The sequence below is a fragment of the Ascaphus truei genome, unplaced genomic scaffold, assembly GCF_040206685.1.
Source record: "Ascaphus truei isolate aAscTru1 unplaced genomic scaffold, aAscTru1.hap1 HAP1_SCAFFOLD_1192, whole genome shotgun sequence".
Lineage (NCBI taxonomy): Eukaryota > Metazoa > Chordata > Amphibia > Anura > Ascaphidae > Ascaphus > Ascaphus truei.
In genome coordinates this window covers 90,312-106,070 of record NW_027454062.1, presented here as the reverse complement: position 1 = coordinate 106,070, position 15,759 = coordinate 90,312, and the positions used below count along the sequence as shown (strand labels likewise).

General features: G+C 43.3%; 1 long non-coding RNA gene across 3 annotated transcripts in view; it reads left to right on the top strand.

The window, feature by feature from the left end:
- Positions 1 to 357: 357 nt before the first annotated feature.
- LOC142475366 (uncharacterized) overlaps positions 358 to 15,759 on the top strand; it is a 65,097-nt gene continuing 49,695 nt past the window's right edge. For 2 of the 3 annotated variants that reach the window (XR_012790901.1, XR_012790899.1), the window contains exons 1-10: positions 358 to 475; positions 2,624 to 2,727; positions 3,970 to 4,080; positions 6,462 to 6,583; positions 7,602 to 7,697; positions 9,142 to 9,245; positions 10,477 to 10,587; positions 12,972 to 13,091; positions 14,112 to 14,207; positions 15,652 to 15,755. This is a non-coding gene — a long non-coding RNA (uncharacterized LOC142475366). The remainder of the gene's footprint in view (positions 476 to 2,623; positions 2,728 to 3,969; positions 4,081 to 6,461; positions 6,584 to 7,601; positions 7,698 to 9,141; positions 9,246 to 10,476; positions 10,588 to 12,971; positions 13,092 to 14,111; positions 14,208 to 15,651; positions 15,756 to 15,759) is intronic. The other variant, XR_012790900.1, reaches the window with a different exon arrangement.

The window sequence follows — 15,759 nt, the reverse complement described above, 5'->3', positions numbered from 1 at the left end:
AACTAATACATCTTGTAGATTGCCTTTACAGTGTGATGTCATTGATTCAGTAGATTGTGTGCAGACCAGGACTGCAGTACAGTGTCACTCACATGGATGACTTGCGTGGTAGAAGCTCAAGAACAAGGATGTCAAACTCCAGTCCTCGAGGGCAGCAAACAGGCCAGGTTTTCAGGATATCCCTACTGAAAACCTGGCCTGTTTGGGACCCTCGAGGACTGGAGTTTGACATGCATGCTCTAGACGGAGCACAGCTGTGGGTGGGAGGTGGATTTGCTTTGCATCAAATGGTTTGGAGCAAGGTTTATTGTATGTATTATCATAATAACAATGCAATGCTTAACTTTTATTTCAGGAGGGATGACTGCAGAACAGAAGTGAATATTGAAGCCATGTGTTCCTTTTCTTGCAAAAGAGAAAATTTGAAGGACAGTTGAACAGAATGAAAATTACTACACAGAGACAGATAAGCAATGTGTATATTTCTCATTTACCATTTAGTATTTGTCGTTTTATTGACTCCACACAATCCAGCTGCTACGGGTTTCACATTGAACATTTTCATCTCTACTCTACCCCTTCCTGTGATCTGAACCATGCAAGTTTTCATTGATTCAATACATCATGAGTAGAGTGTGGCTACAGTATGAAGTAAAGACCCAAGGACCACATCTACTACCATTCATAACAAGAACATGTGCAGTAGCGCACAGCTGCAGTTCTATGTGATTGTTATGAAAGGTTGAGGTGGTTCAATTCTATGAATCTGGAGTGGGATGGATCCTGTTTGCATCACATGGTTTCATCTAGGCCAGTAGATTATATAACTCTCAGTACAGGTTACACATGGCATCAGTATTAGTGATGTAAAGAGGAGGAAAGCTTCAATGTGGAGTACAAAGCCAAGTAATGTTGAAGTTACTCCTTTTACCATTTACTTGGTCAGTCTGTACTGTCTACTCCCCACACAGCTGCTAAGGGTCTTCCATTTTAAATACTTTCACCTCCTATTCTGCACTGCTTTGCTGCCCATTATTTAGAAATGCGTTCCAGTCATGTTTACCACTCTGAATCTCTCTGCAGTCATTGATTCAGCACATCATGGGTAGAGCATGGCTACAGATACAGCAAGCTATTATTATTTTACCGGCTGATCACCCATAATATTGCATTAAAACATAGAATATCACTTAATTTCCAAAAGATTCAGTGATGCTGATAATGCAGAATCTCACAACATTTCCCATCATAATGCCATAATGCACCAGAGGAAGAAATAATCCTTGCTATATCTGTACATTGTGTGACGTATTACCTCCATGACCATTGATAGCAAGTACATCTTCTGTATAGAGCGGCTGTGTTATGATGCAGTTATTGATCATCATTGACATAATCACAAGAATCTTATGCAAAGGGAAATTGTCCGCAGCGAAGTGAGATGTGTGCCTGTTTTAAGTCCTCCAGCTTAACGCCCCTACACCTCCCACTACACAGACATACTTACTTATGCATACACTGACATCTGGCATACCTACACACACCCCAGGGCCACTTCCTTCCCCTGATGTCAGGGAGAGGATGGGCATGCAGAGTGCAGTAAGTCTCCACGTTACTCTGGCCAACAGTCTTGGCCTACCCCCAGCATCTGTCACCCACAACATCTGTTCCCTCCTTGTAAAGTGCTGAACTATCTCACCTGGGTCAGTGCTATAGCTGATCACAGTGCCCGATCATGATGTCACTGTGACAGGCAGCAGTGCAGATTGACCGGTCAATCAATGCAGTGCCGCACCATATGCACTAAATGAGATTTCCGTGCCCCCTGTCAGGTTACTCCCTGGGCAGTGACCCTGCTCACCCCCTCCCCTAGTTCCACCTCTGACCACAATTATCTCTCTTGGAGAGTGTAGCAAATTGGTGTTGGTGGAATCTCACCTCTGCCATGCATGGTCACAATCTGGGCACAGGACCCAAATAGTGGGCAATGTGGCACTTCTTACAGTAGAGAATAAGTAACTATATTCTTTACTTGTGTATTAAGGACCTTATTTGCATTAAAATTCAGTCCCCATGGGACCAAGACTTTCTGGCTTACTGAACAAAGTGGAATTATTTCGTAGAGGGTGGAGAATTGTATTTTATCTGAAATTACCCCCTCTGCACAAAATACAAACAATTATACACATACATGTACCTTGTGGAAGTTGTTGCCCTCTATCTTCCTGTGGTCTCTCCCTGTTTCTCACCGTGCCTCCTCCCATTTCCTTGCACCTCTGCGTCTCCGCATATATCCCTATACTCAGAGCCGGCTCCGGTCAGTGACATGGGATGCCCAAATATGAGCATATCCATACATGGGCATCCATGCCACTGACCGGAGCCCACTCTGTTGCGGATATGGAGAGAGACTGGGAGATTTACATCCCCTTATAATTCATATGGTGCATAGTACCGGCACGTATTGTTTTACCGTTACTGTGTACCTTCCTACTTTCACACTGGTACAGTATGTGCTGCAGTGGGACTGAGAGGGATATATTGGTAACACATAGTTATTGTTGGGGGAATTCAATCCATTTTGAAAATAGTAATGCAATGTTTTATACTTTTTTTTTTGCAGTAATGAAGAATGAAAAAGTTCTGTTAAAATTGAATTGGAGGTGAACTGGAATCATCATCAACTCTGCACCAGTGTGAATTGATGTTCTTTAATGTTCTGATAAGGTACATGCAACATCTCTTCCTCAACCCCTACACCACTCTCTGCCTCTTGCCTCTCTCTCTCCACCTCCCTGCTAAGCGTATTAACCCATCTAATGTAATCCACATTCCATGTCTCACTTTACTCTTCACTTCTCACGTGCCCTCTGGAATGTCTGCTCTCTGACTAACAAGGTCTATTTGTACATGACCTCTTCTGCTCTCATCATCCACCACTTCTCATTCCCCTCACCCCTGTCCTACTAGATACCTCAGCTTAATTGAACTCTCTCCTCTGACATCTACCCTTATCTCTAACCTCTCCTCACTTTCTGCTTAAACTAACTATCTTGTTAACTTTTACAATGCTATCATCTCCTCCTCCTCCCTCCTCCTCCCTCCTCCCTCCTCCATTATATATTTATATGCCCCTTCTAGGCTCTGACACACTCATCCCTCTAAGGCCATGATTATCATGGGCACATGCTTGGTCATCCACAGTGCGTGCGAGCGATGCAGAGCCGCCTCGGACCTCAGTGCAGGGATTGCTGCATACCCCAGCATCTGTCACCCACAAACAATACACACACTAATACTCCCCACAATACACACTATAATACCTCCTCAATACTAATCTCTCCAATAATATTATAGCTCCAAACACAATATACACAACACCCTTACACAAGATACACAATCTAGTACTCTCCTCTGCACCTCTACACACAATATAATACTCCCACACACACAATATACACACTACCCTCCTACCCCCATAAAATACAACCAATAATACACACACACTTTGTGGATGTTGGGACCAGCTCCCGGAATGCACCAGTGAAAGAGAGAGGCCAGCAGAAGCTCGGAAGAACTCCCTCTCTCCATCCGTGCCTCCCTCCGTTTCCCATCTTCTCCCTGTCTCTCTCCCTCCCTTTCCTTGCATCTCCCTGCGTCTTTACGTATACCCAGTCAGTGACGGCTCTGGTCACGTGATGCCTTAATATGGGCTTATCCATATATGTTCATCCACGTCACTAATGTGATGCCCGCACTGTTGCGGAGCTGGTACTTACGACGCGCACTTATTGTTTTATCAGTACTGCGTACCTGACTCTACCGGCCTACTTTCAACACTAGTACAATAAGTGCTTCACTACGAGTGAGTGGGGAATATTGGCATCACACAGTCACTGTTGAATATGCCATTCAATCCATTTTGAAAATAGTAATGCAATGTGGTTTTGTTTTGTTTGCTTTTTGCAGTAATGAAGAATGGATAAGTTATATTAAAATTAAATTGGAGGGGAACTGGATTCAGCATTTCATCATGAACTCTGCACTTGTGAGAATTTACCTTCTTGAATGCCCTGACAGGTACACGCAACTTTAAGACTATAATCTGCTGTGCAAGCTTTCGTGCTATACCTCCCCCTCAGGTTTTGATTTATACATTTGCTCCCTCAAGTCATGTCCTCTAATATTTGAAAGCTCTCTCCTAGCATTTTCTCTCTACCACAGAACGTCATCCCAATGTAACCTCTCTCTTGTTCTCTCTGCTTGCTGTTTCCTCACTCCTCTGTTAAACTTTTCTAATTTCTCTAACTTCCACACTCCTGCTTTTATCCACATGTTCTCTTTCCTTCCCCTACCTTTGCATGTGTCTACACACTGCACCATTTGTACAGACCTCTATTGCAGCTATTTCTGCACTGCTCAATGAAAAGCACTCTTTAATATCCTATTCTCTGTGCCCCCTCTCTCTGCGCCCCCTCTTTTGGCGCCTCCTCTCTCTGCGCCCCCTCTCTCTGCGCCTATCTGTCTCATTCTCTCTACGTCCCTCTCTCTCTACATAGAGCTATCTCTGTCTCTCTCTACACCTATCTCTGTGTCTCCTTCTATGTTTGCTGATGTGTGGGATATCTCTTATAATCTTGAACCTGCTCATATACACATCGGGCCTCCCTGCTAAGAGTGTTAACCTATCTAATGTAATCCACATTCCTTTCCTTACTTTTCTCTTCCCTTCTCCTATGCCATCTGGAATGTCCGTTCTCTGACTAACAAGGCTCTAGTTGTACATGACCTCTTCTGCTCTCATCATTCACAATCAGTCATTCCCCTCACCCCATCTTACCTGTCCCACTGATTTGCCTCTGCTTAATTAAACTCTCCTCTGACATCTACTCTAACCTCTCTGCTCTCTCTCTCTTTCCGCTTAAACTAACAATCTTATTAACTCTTACAATGCTATCCTCCTATCTATATGCCCCCTCTAGGCTCTGACACACTTGTCCCTCTAGCCCACACCCTTGGCTAAATTCCCAAACATGTTCATCACACTTCCACTCGCTGTTCTTAATGCCTATGAAGGAAATCACACAATTGATATTTGATTTTTCTACAGTAAAAATGTCTCCAGTCCTGTATAAAGCTGCTCTCTGGGGCCAAACCACACTACTTTTTTTTCACATTCATCAACACTCAAATTTAATTTACGCTGTCTTTTTTTCCCTGTATTTGACTCCCTCCACTAACCTTCTCCTCACACTTGCCATCCTTCCTTCACTTCTCCTCAAGCATTTGACTACTTCAGAGGCAAGGTGGATGCCACCCACAAGGAGATTCCTTCTGTCCCTTCCCCCTTCTCTCCTTCTACCTAATTCTCCTTCTGCATTTGACTCCTTTTCTTCTCTTACAGAGCTGGAAGCTAATCATCTTCTCTTCTCCCTCTACCACATGCCCTCTAGATCGTATCCCCTCACACCTTACTGCATCTCTTAGTCCCCACTCTCACCCACATCTTCAATTCCTCCCTATTCTCTGGCTCTTTACCCTCTTACTTTAAGCCTGTAGTGGTCACCCTTTTCTCAGAAACAACCTACACCCTATGTGCCTTACTAACTACCGCCCTGTATCCCTCCTGCTGTTTGTCTCCTAATTGCTAGAATGTCAACATTCTTAAATCACATTCCCTCCTGGATCCTTTACAACCTGCCTTTCGTACAGCTCGTTCTACAGACTGTGCTTAAAGCAAATTCCCAAGGTCACTTTTCCCTACTAATCCTACTTGATCTATCTGCTGCGTTTGATGCTCTCAATCACTCTCCTCCTTCATATTCTAAACTCTCTCTTGGTATCCGTAACACAGTTCTATCCTGGTTTTCATCATAACTTTCCTGTCACACATTCTCCATCTCTGTTGCTAACATGTCTTCGTCTTCTATTGATCTGTCTGTGGGTATACATCAGGGCTCTGTTCTGAGATCTCTCTTTCTCTCTACATACTATCATTTGGTGACCTCATCAACTCTTTGTGACAATCCTATAAATAACAAATACAAATATCAGGTCATGGGAATAAGTGATTTGGACATAAAAGTAACATTTCGGAAGTGTGGACAACTAATACATCTTGTAGATTGCCTTTACAGTGTGATGTCATTGATTCAGTAGATTGTGTGCAGACCAGGACTGCAGTACAGTGTCACTCACATGGATGACTTGCGTGGTAGAAGCTCAAGAACAAGGATGTCAAACTCCAGTCCTCGAGGGCCGCAAACAGGCCAGGTTTTCAGGATATCCCTACTGAAAACCTGGCCTGTTTGGGACCCTCGAGGACTGGAGTTTGACATGCATGCTCTAGAAGGAGCACAGCTGTGGGTGGGAGGTGGATTTGCTTTGCATCAAATGGTTTGGAGCAAGGTTTATTGTATGTATTATCATAATAACAATGCAATGCTTAACTTTTATTTCAGGAGGGATGACTGCAGAACAGAAGTGAATATTGAAGCCATGTGTTCCTTTTCTTGCAAAAGAGAAAATTTGAAGGACAGTTGAAGAGAAGGAAAATTACTACACAGAGACAGATAAGCAATGTGTATATTTCTCATTTACCATTTAGTATTTGTCGTTTTATTGACTCCACACAATCCGGCTGCTACGGGTTTCACATTGAATATTTTCATCTCTACTCTACCCCTTCCTGTGATCTGAACCATGCAAGTTTTCGTTGATTCAATACATCATGAGTAGAGGGTGGCTACAGTATGAAGTAAAGACCCAAGGACCACATCTACTACCATTCATAACAAGAACATGTGCAGTAGCGCACAGCTGCAGTTCTATGTGATTGTTATGAAAGGTTGAGGTGGTTCAATTCTATGAATCTGGAGTGGGATGGATCCTGTTTGCATCATATGGTTTCATCTAGGCCAGTAGATTATATAACTCTCAGTACAGGTTACACATGGCATCAGTATTAGTGATTTAAAGAGGAGGAAAGCTTCAATGTGGAGAACAAAGCCAAGTAATGTTGAAGTTACTCCTTTTACCATTTACTTGGTCAGTCTGTACTGTCTACTCTCCACACAGCTGCTAAGGATCTTCCATTTTAAATACTTTCACCTCCTATTCTGCACTGCTTTGCTGCCCATTATTCAGAGATGCGTTCCAGTCATGTTTAGCACTCTGAATCTCTCTGCAGTCATTGGTTCAGCACATCATGGGTAGAGCATGGCTACAGATACAGCAAGCTATTATTATTTTACCGGCTGATCACCCATAATATTGCATTAAAACATAGAATATCACTTAATTTCCAAAAGATTCAGTGATGCTGATAATGCAGAATCTCACAACATTTCCCATCATAATGCCATAATGCACAAGTGGGAGAAATAATCCTTGCTATATCTGTACATTGTGTGACGTATTACCTCAATGACCAATGAGAGCAAGTACATCTTCTGTATAGAGCGGCTGTGTTATGATGCAGTTATTGATCATCATTGACATAATCACAAGAATCTTATGCAAAGGGAAATTGTCCGCAGCGAAGTGAGATTTCAGCCCCCAAACGTCTGTAATATTAATGCAATGTCTTACTTTTGTTGCAGTGAACACTGAAGAGACGGATCTACTACAACACTGTACAGGATGAGCATACGCTACAAGCAGCAAAATGATCTTGCAGTTGACAGTATGTTGTTCTGGTAATGTGCACAATTATTATTTATGGGCTACACACCACAGTGCTGGACATATTCTGTTAACTTCAACTCTACTCCTAACATGGAGATGTCTTCCTGGTGTTACTGATTCAGTACATCATATGCACAGTGTGGTTATGATATGATGGATTGATTTAATGAACCCACCAACCAATGATGACATCTGCATCATCTTCTGTAAAGTGCAGCTACAGCATGATATTATCAGCATTTGGTGCGGTATAATCAGAGGTATCTATGTGCTTTTGTGCCTGTTTTAAGTCCTCCAGCTTAACGCCCCTACACCTCCCACTACACAGGCATACTTACTTATGCATACACTGACATCTGGCATACCTACACACACCCCAGGGCCACTTCCTTCCCCTGATGTCAGGGAGAGGATGGGCATGCAGAGTGCAGTAAGTCTCCACGTTACTCTGGCCAACAGTCTTGGCCTACCTCCAGCATCTGTCACCCACAACATCTGTTCCCTCCTTGTAAAGTGCTGAACTATCTCACCTGGGTCAGTGCTATAGCTGATCACAGTGCCCGATCAGGATGTCACTGTGACAGGCAGCAGTGCAGATTGACCGGTCAATCAATGCAGTGCCGCAACATATGCACTAAATGAGATTTCCGTGCCCCCAGTCAGGTTACTCCCTGGGCAGTGACCCTGCTCACACCCTCCCCTAGTTCCACCTCTGATCACAATTATCTCTCTTGGAGAGTGTAGCAAATTGGAGTTGGGGGAATCTCACCTCTGCCATGCATGGTCACAATCTGGGCACAGGACCCAAATAGTGGGCAATGTGGCACTTCTTACAGTAGAGAATAAGTAACTTTATTCTTTACTTGTGTATTAAGGACCTTATTTGCATTAAATTCAGTCCACATGGGACCAAGACTTTCTGGCTTACTGAACAAAGTGGAATTGTTTCGTAGAGGGTGGAGAATTGTATTTTATCTGAAATTACCCCCTCTGCACAAAATACAAACAATTATACCCATACAAGTACCTTGTGGAAGTTGTTGCCCTCTATCTTCCTGTGGTCTCTCCCTGTTTCTCACCGTGCCTCCTCCCATTTCCTTGCACCTCTGCGTCTCCGCATATATCCCTATACTCAGAGCCGGCTCCGGTCAGTGACATGGGATGCCCAAATATGAGCATACCCATATATGGGCATCCATGCCACTGACCGGAGCCCGCTCTGTTGCGGATATGGAGAGAGACTGGGAGATTTACATCCCCTTATAATTCATATGGTGCATAGTACCGGCACGTATTGTTTTACCGGTACTGTGTACCTTCCTACTTTCACACTGGTACAGTATATGCTGCAGTGGGACTGAGAGGGATATATTGGTAACACATAGTCATTGTTGGGGGAATTCAATCCATTTTGAAAATAGTAATGAAATGTTTTTTACTTTTCTTTTTTTTCAGTAATGAAGAATGAAACATTTCTGTTAAAATTGAATTGGAGGTGAACTGGATTCATCATCAACTCTGCACCAGTGTGAATTGATGTTCTTTAATGTTCTGATAAGGTACATGCAACATCTCTTCCTCAACCCCTGCACCACTCTCTGCCTCTTGCCTCTCTCTCTCCACCTCCCTGCTAAGCGTATTAACCCATCTAATGTAATCCACATTCCATGTCTCACTTTACTCTTCACTTCTCACGTGCCCTCTGGAATGACTGCTCTCTGACTAACAAGGTCTATTTGTACATGACCTCTTCTGCTCTCATCATCCACCACCTCTCATTCCCCTCACCCCTGTCCTACTCGATACCTCAGCTTAATTGAACTCTCTCCTCTGACATCTACCCTTATCTCTAACCTCTCCTCACTTTCTGCTTAAACTAACTATCTTGTTAACTTTTACAATGCTATCATCTCCTCCTCCTCCCTCCTCCTCCTCCCTCCTCCATCATATATATGCCCCTTCTAGGCTCTGACACACTCATCCCTCTAAGGCCATGATTATCATGGGCACATGCTTGGTCATCCACAGTGTGTGCGAGCGATGCAGAGCCGCCTCGGACCTCAGTGCAGGGATTGCTGCATACCCCCAGCATCTGTCACCCACAAACAATACACACACTAATACTCCCCACAATACACACTATAATACCTCCTCAATACTAATCTCCCCAATAATATTATAGCTCCAAACACAATATACACAACACCCTTACACAAGATACACAATCTAGTACTCTCCTCTGCACCTCTACACACAATATAATACTCCCACACACACAATATACACACTACCCTCCTACCCCCATAAAATACAACCAATAATACACACACACTTTGTGGATGTTGGGACCAGCTCCCGGCATGCACCAGTGAAAGAGAGAGGCCCGCAGAAGCTCGGAAGAACTCCCTCCATCCGTGCCTTCCTCCGTTTCACATCTTCTCCCTGTCTCTCTCCCTCCCTTTCCTTGCATCTCCCTGCGTCTTTACGTATACCCAGTCAGTGACGGCTCTGGTCACGTGATGCCTTAATATGGGCTTATCCATATATGTTCATCCACGTCACTAATGTGATGCCCGCACTGTTGCGGAGCTGGTACTTACGACGGGCACTTATTGTTTTATCAGTACTGCGTACCTGACTCTACCGGCCTACTTTCAACACTAGTACAATATGTGCTTCACTACGAGTGAGTGGGGAATATTGGCATCACACAGTCACTGTTGAATATGCCATTCAATCCATTTTGAAAATAGTAATGCAATGTGGTTTTGTTTTGTTTGCTTTTTGCAGTAATGAAGAATGGAAAAGTTATATTAAAATTAAATTGGAGGGGGACTAGATTCAGCATTTCATCATGAACTCTGCACTTGTGAGAATTTAACTTCTTGAATACCCTGACAGGTACACGCAACATTAAGACTATAATCTGCTGTGCAAGCTTTCGTGCTATACCTCCCCCTCAGGTTTTGATTTATACATTTGCTCCCTCAATTCATGTCCTCTAATATTTGAAAGCTCTCTCCTAGCATTTTCTCTTTACCACAGAACGTCATCCCAATGTAACCTCTCTCTTGTTCTTTCTGCTTGCTGTTTCCTCACTCCTCTGTTAAACTTTTCTAATTTCTCTAACTTCCACACTCCTGCTTTTATCCACATGTTCTCCTCTTTCCTTCCCCTACCTTTGCATGTGTCTACACACTGCACCATTTGTACAGACCTCTATTGCAGCTATTTCTGCACTGCTCAATGAAAAGCACTCTTTAATATCCTATTCTCTGGGCCCCCTCTCTCTGCGCCCCCTCTTTTGGCGCCTCCTCTCTCTGCGCCCCCTCTCTCTGCGCCTATCTGTCTCATTCTCTCTACGTCCCTCTCTCTCTACATAGAGCTATCTCTGTCTCTCTCTACACCTATCTCTGTGTCTCCTTCTATGTTTGCTGATGTGTGGGATATCTCTTATAATCTTGAACCTGCTCATATACACATCGGGCCTCCCTGCTAAGAGTGTTAACCTATCTAATGTAATCCACATTCCTTTCCTTACTTTTCTCTTCCCTTCTCCTATGCCATCTGGAATGTCCGTTCTCTGACTAACAAGGCTCTAGTTGTACATGACCTCTTCTGCTCTCATCATTCACAATCAGTCATTCCCCTCACCCCATCTTACCTGTCCCACTGATTTGCCTCTGCTTAATTAAACTCTCCTCTGACATCTACTCTAACCTCTCTGCTCTCTCTCTCTTTCCGCTTAAACTAACAATCTTATTAACTCTTACAATGCTATCCTCCTATCTATATGCCCCCTCTAGGCTCTGACACACTTGTCCCTCTAGCCCACACCCTTGGCTAAATTCCCAAACATGTTCATCACACTTCCACTCGCTGTTCTTAATGCCTATGAAGGAAATCACACAATTGATATTTGATTTTTCTACAGTAAAAATGTCTCCAGTCCTGTATAAAGCTGCTCTCTGGGGCCAAACCACACTACTTTTTTTTCACATTCATCAACACTCAAATTTAATTTACGCTGTCTTTTTTTCCCTGTATTTGACTCCCTCCACTAACCTTCTCCTCACACTTGCCATCCTTCCTTCACTTCTCCTCAAGCATTTGACTACTTCAGAGGCAAGGTGGATGCCACCCACAAGGAGATTCCTTCTGTCCCTTCCCCCTTCTCTCCTTCTACCTAATTCTCCTTCTGCATTTGACTCCTTTTCTTCTCTTACAGAGCTGGAAGCTAATCATCTTCTCTTCTCCCTCTACCACATGCCCTCTAGATCGTATCCCCTCACACCTTACTGCATCTCTTAGTCCCCACTCTCACCCACATCTTCAATTCCTCCCTATTCTCTGGCTCTTTACCCTCTTACTTTAAGCCTGTAGTGGTCACCCTTTTCTCAGAAACAACCTACACCCTATGTGCCTTACTAACTACCGCCCTGTATCCCTCCTGCTGTTTGTCTCCTAATTGCTAGAATGTCAACATTCTTAAATCACATTCCCTCCTGGATCCTTTACAACCTGCCTTTCGTACAGCTCGTTCTACAGACTGTGCTTAAAGCAAATTCCCAAGGTCACTTTTCCCTACTAATCCTACTTGATCTATCTGCTGCGTTTGATGCTCTCAATCACTCTCCTCCTTCATATTCTAAACTCTCTCTTGGTATCCGTAACACAGTTCTATCCTGGTTTTCATCATAACTTTCCTGTCACACATTCTCCATCTCTGTTGCTAACATGTCTTCGTCTTCTATTGATCTGTCTGTGGGTATACATCAGGGCTCTGTTCTGAGATCTCTCTTTCTCTCTACATACTATCATTTGGTGACCTCATCAACTCTTTGTGACAATCCTATAAATAACAAATACAAATATCAGGTCATGGGAATAAGTGATTTGGACATAAAAGTAACATTTCGGAAGTGTGGACAACTAATACATCTTGTAGATTGCCTTTACAGTGTGATGTCATTGATTCAGTAGATTGTGTGCAGACCAGGACTGCAGTACAGTGTCACTCACATGGATGACTTGCGTGGTAGAAGCTCAAGAACAAGGATGTCAAACTCCAGTCCTCGAGGGCAGCAAACAGGCCAGGTTTTCAGGATATCCCTACTGAAAACCTGGCCTGTTTGGGACCCTCGAGGACTGGAGTTTGACATGCATGCTCTAGAAGGAGCACAGCTGTGGGTGGGAGGTGGATTTGCTTTGCATCAAATGGTTTGGAGCAAGGTTTATTGTATGTATTATCATAATAACAATGCAATGCTTAACTTTTATTTCAGGAGGGATGACTGCAGAACAGAAGTGAATATTGAAGCCATGTGTTCCTTTTCTTGCAAAAGAGAAAATTTGAAGGACAGTTGAAGAGAAGGAAAATTACTACACAGAGACAGATAAGCAATGTGTATATTTCTCATTTACCATTTAGTATTTGTCGTTTTATTGACTCCACACAATCCGGCTGCTACGGGTTTCACATTGAATATTTTCATCTCTACTCTACCCCTTCCTGTGATCTGAACCATGCAAGTTTTCGTTGATTCAATACATCATGAGTAGAGTGTGGCTACAGTATGAAGTAAAGACCCAAGGACCACATCTACTACCATTCATAACAAGAACATGTGCAGTAGCGCACAGCTGCAGTTCTATGTGATTGTTATGAAAGGTTGAGGTGGTTCAATTCTATGAATCTGGAGTGGGATGGATCCTGTTTGCATCATATGGTTTCATCTAGGCCAGTAGATTATATAACTCTCAGTACAGGTTACACATGGCATCAGTATTAGTGATTTAAAGAGGAGGAAAGCTTCAATGTGGAGAACAAAGCCAAGTAATGTTGAAGTTACTCCTTTTACCATTTACTTGGTCAGTCTGTACTGTCTACTCTCCACACAGCTGCTAAGGATCTTCCATTTTAAATACTTTCACCTCCTATTCTGCACTGCTTTGCTGTCCATTATTCAGAGATGCGTTCCAGTCATGTTTAGCACTCTGAATCTCTCTGCAGTCATTGGTTCAGCACATCATGGGTAGAGCATGGCTACAGATACAGCAAGCTATTATTATTTTACCGGCTGATCACCCATAATATTGCATTAAAACATAGAATATCACTTAATTTCCAAAAGATTCAGTGATGCTGATAATGCAGAATCTCACAACATTTCCCATCATAATGCCATAATGCACAAGTGGGAGAAATAATCCTTGCTATATCTGTACATTGTGTGACGTATTACCTCAATGACCAATGAGAGCAAGTACATCTTCTGTATAGAGCGGCTGTGTTATGATGCAGTTATTGATCATCATTGACATAATCACAAGAATCTTATGCAAAGGGAAATTGTCCGCAGCGAAGTGAGATTTCAGCCCCCAAACGTCTGTAATATTAATGCAATGTCTTACTTTTGTTGCAGTGAACACTGAAGAGACGGATCTACTACAACACTGTACAGGATGAGCATACGCTACAAGCAGCAAAATGATCTTGCAGTTGACAGTATGTTGTTCTGGTAATGTGCACAATTATTATTTATGGGCTACACACCACAGTGCTGGACATATTCTGTTAACTTCAACTCTACTCCTAACATGGAGATGTCTTCCTGGTGTTACTGATTCAGTACATCATATGCACAGTGTGGTTATGATATGATGGATTGATTTAATGAACCCACCAACCAATGATGACATCTGCATCATCTTCTGTAAAGTGCAGCTACAGCATGATATTATCAGCATTTGGTGCGGTATAATCAGAGGTATCTATGTGCTTTTGTGCCTGTTTTAAGTCCTCCAGCTTAACGCCCCTACACCTCCCACTACACAGGCATACTTACTTATGCATACACTGACATCTGGCATACCTACACACACCCCAGGGCCACTTCCTTCCCCTGATGTCAGGGAGAGGATGGGCATGCAGAGTGCAGTAAGTCTCCACGTTACTCTGGCCAACAGTCTTGGCCTACCTCCAGCATCTGTCACCCACAACATCTGTTCCCTCCTTGTAAAGTGCTGAACTATCTCACCTGGGTCAGTGCTATAGCTGATCACAGTGCCCGATCAGGATGTCACTGTGACAGGCAGCAGTGCAGATTGACCGGTCAATCAATGCAGTGCCGCAACATATGCACTAAATGAGATTTCCGTGCCCCCAGTCAGGTTACTCCCTGGGCAGTGACCCTGCTCACACCCTCCCCTAGTTCCACCTCTGATCACAATTATCTCTCTTGGAGAGTGTAGCAAATTGGAGTTGGGGGAATCTCACCTCTGCCATGCATGGTCACAATCTGGGCACAGGACCCAAATAGTGGGCAATGTGGCACTTCTTACAGTAGAGAATAAGTAACTTTATTCTTTACTTGTGTATTAAGGACCTTATTTGCATTAAATTCAGTCCACATGGGACCAAGACTTTCTGGCTTACTGAACAAAGTGGAATTGTTTCGTAGAGGGTGGAGAATTGTATTTTATCTGAAATTACCCCCTCTGCACAAAATACAAACAATTATACCCATACAAGTACCTTGTGGAAGTTGTTGCCCTCTATCTTCCTGTGGTCTCTCCCTGTTTCTCACCGTGCCTCCTCCCATTTCCTTGCACCTCTGCGTCTCCGCATATATCCCTATACTCAGAGCCGGCTCCGGTCAGTGACATGGGATGCCCAAATATGAGCATACCCATATATGGGCATCCATGCCACTGACCGGAGCCCGCTCTGTTGCGGATATGGAGAGAGACTGGGAGATTTACATCCCCTTATAATTCATATGGTGCATAGTACCGGCACGTATTGTTTTACCGGTACTGTGTACCTTCCTACTTTCACACTGGTACAGTATATGCTGCAGTGGGACTGAGAGGGATATATTGGTAACACATAGTCATTGTTGGGGGAATTCAATCCATTTTGAAAATAGTAATGAAATGTTTTTTACTTTTCTTTTTTTTCAGTAATGAAGAATGAAACATTTCTGTTAAAATTGAATTGGAGGTGAACTGGATTCATCATCAACTCTGCACCAGTGTGAATTGATGTTCTTTAATGTTCTGATAAGGTAC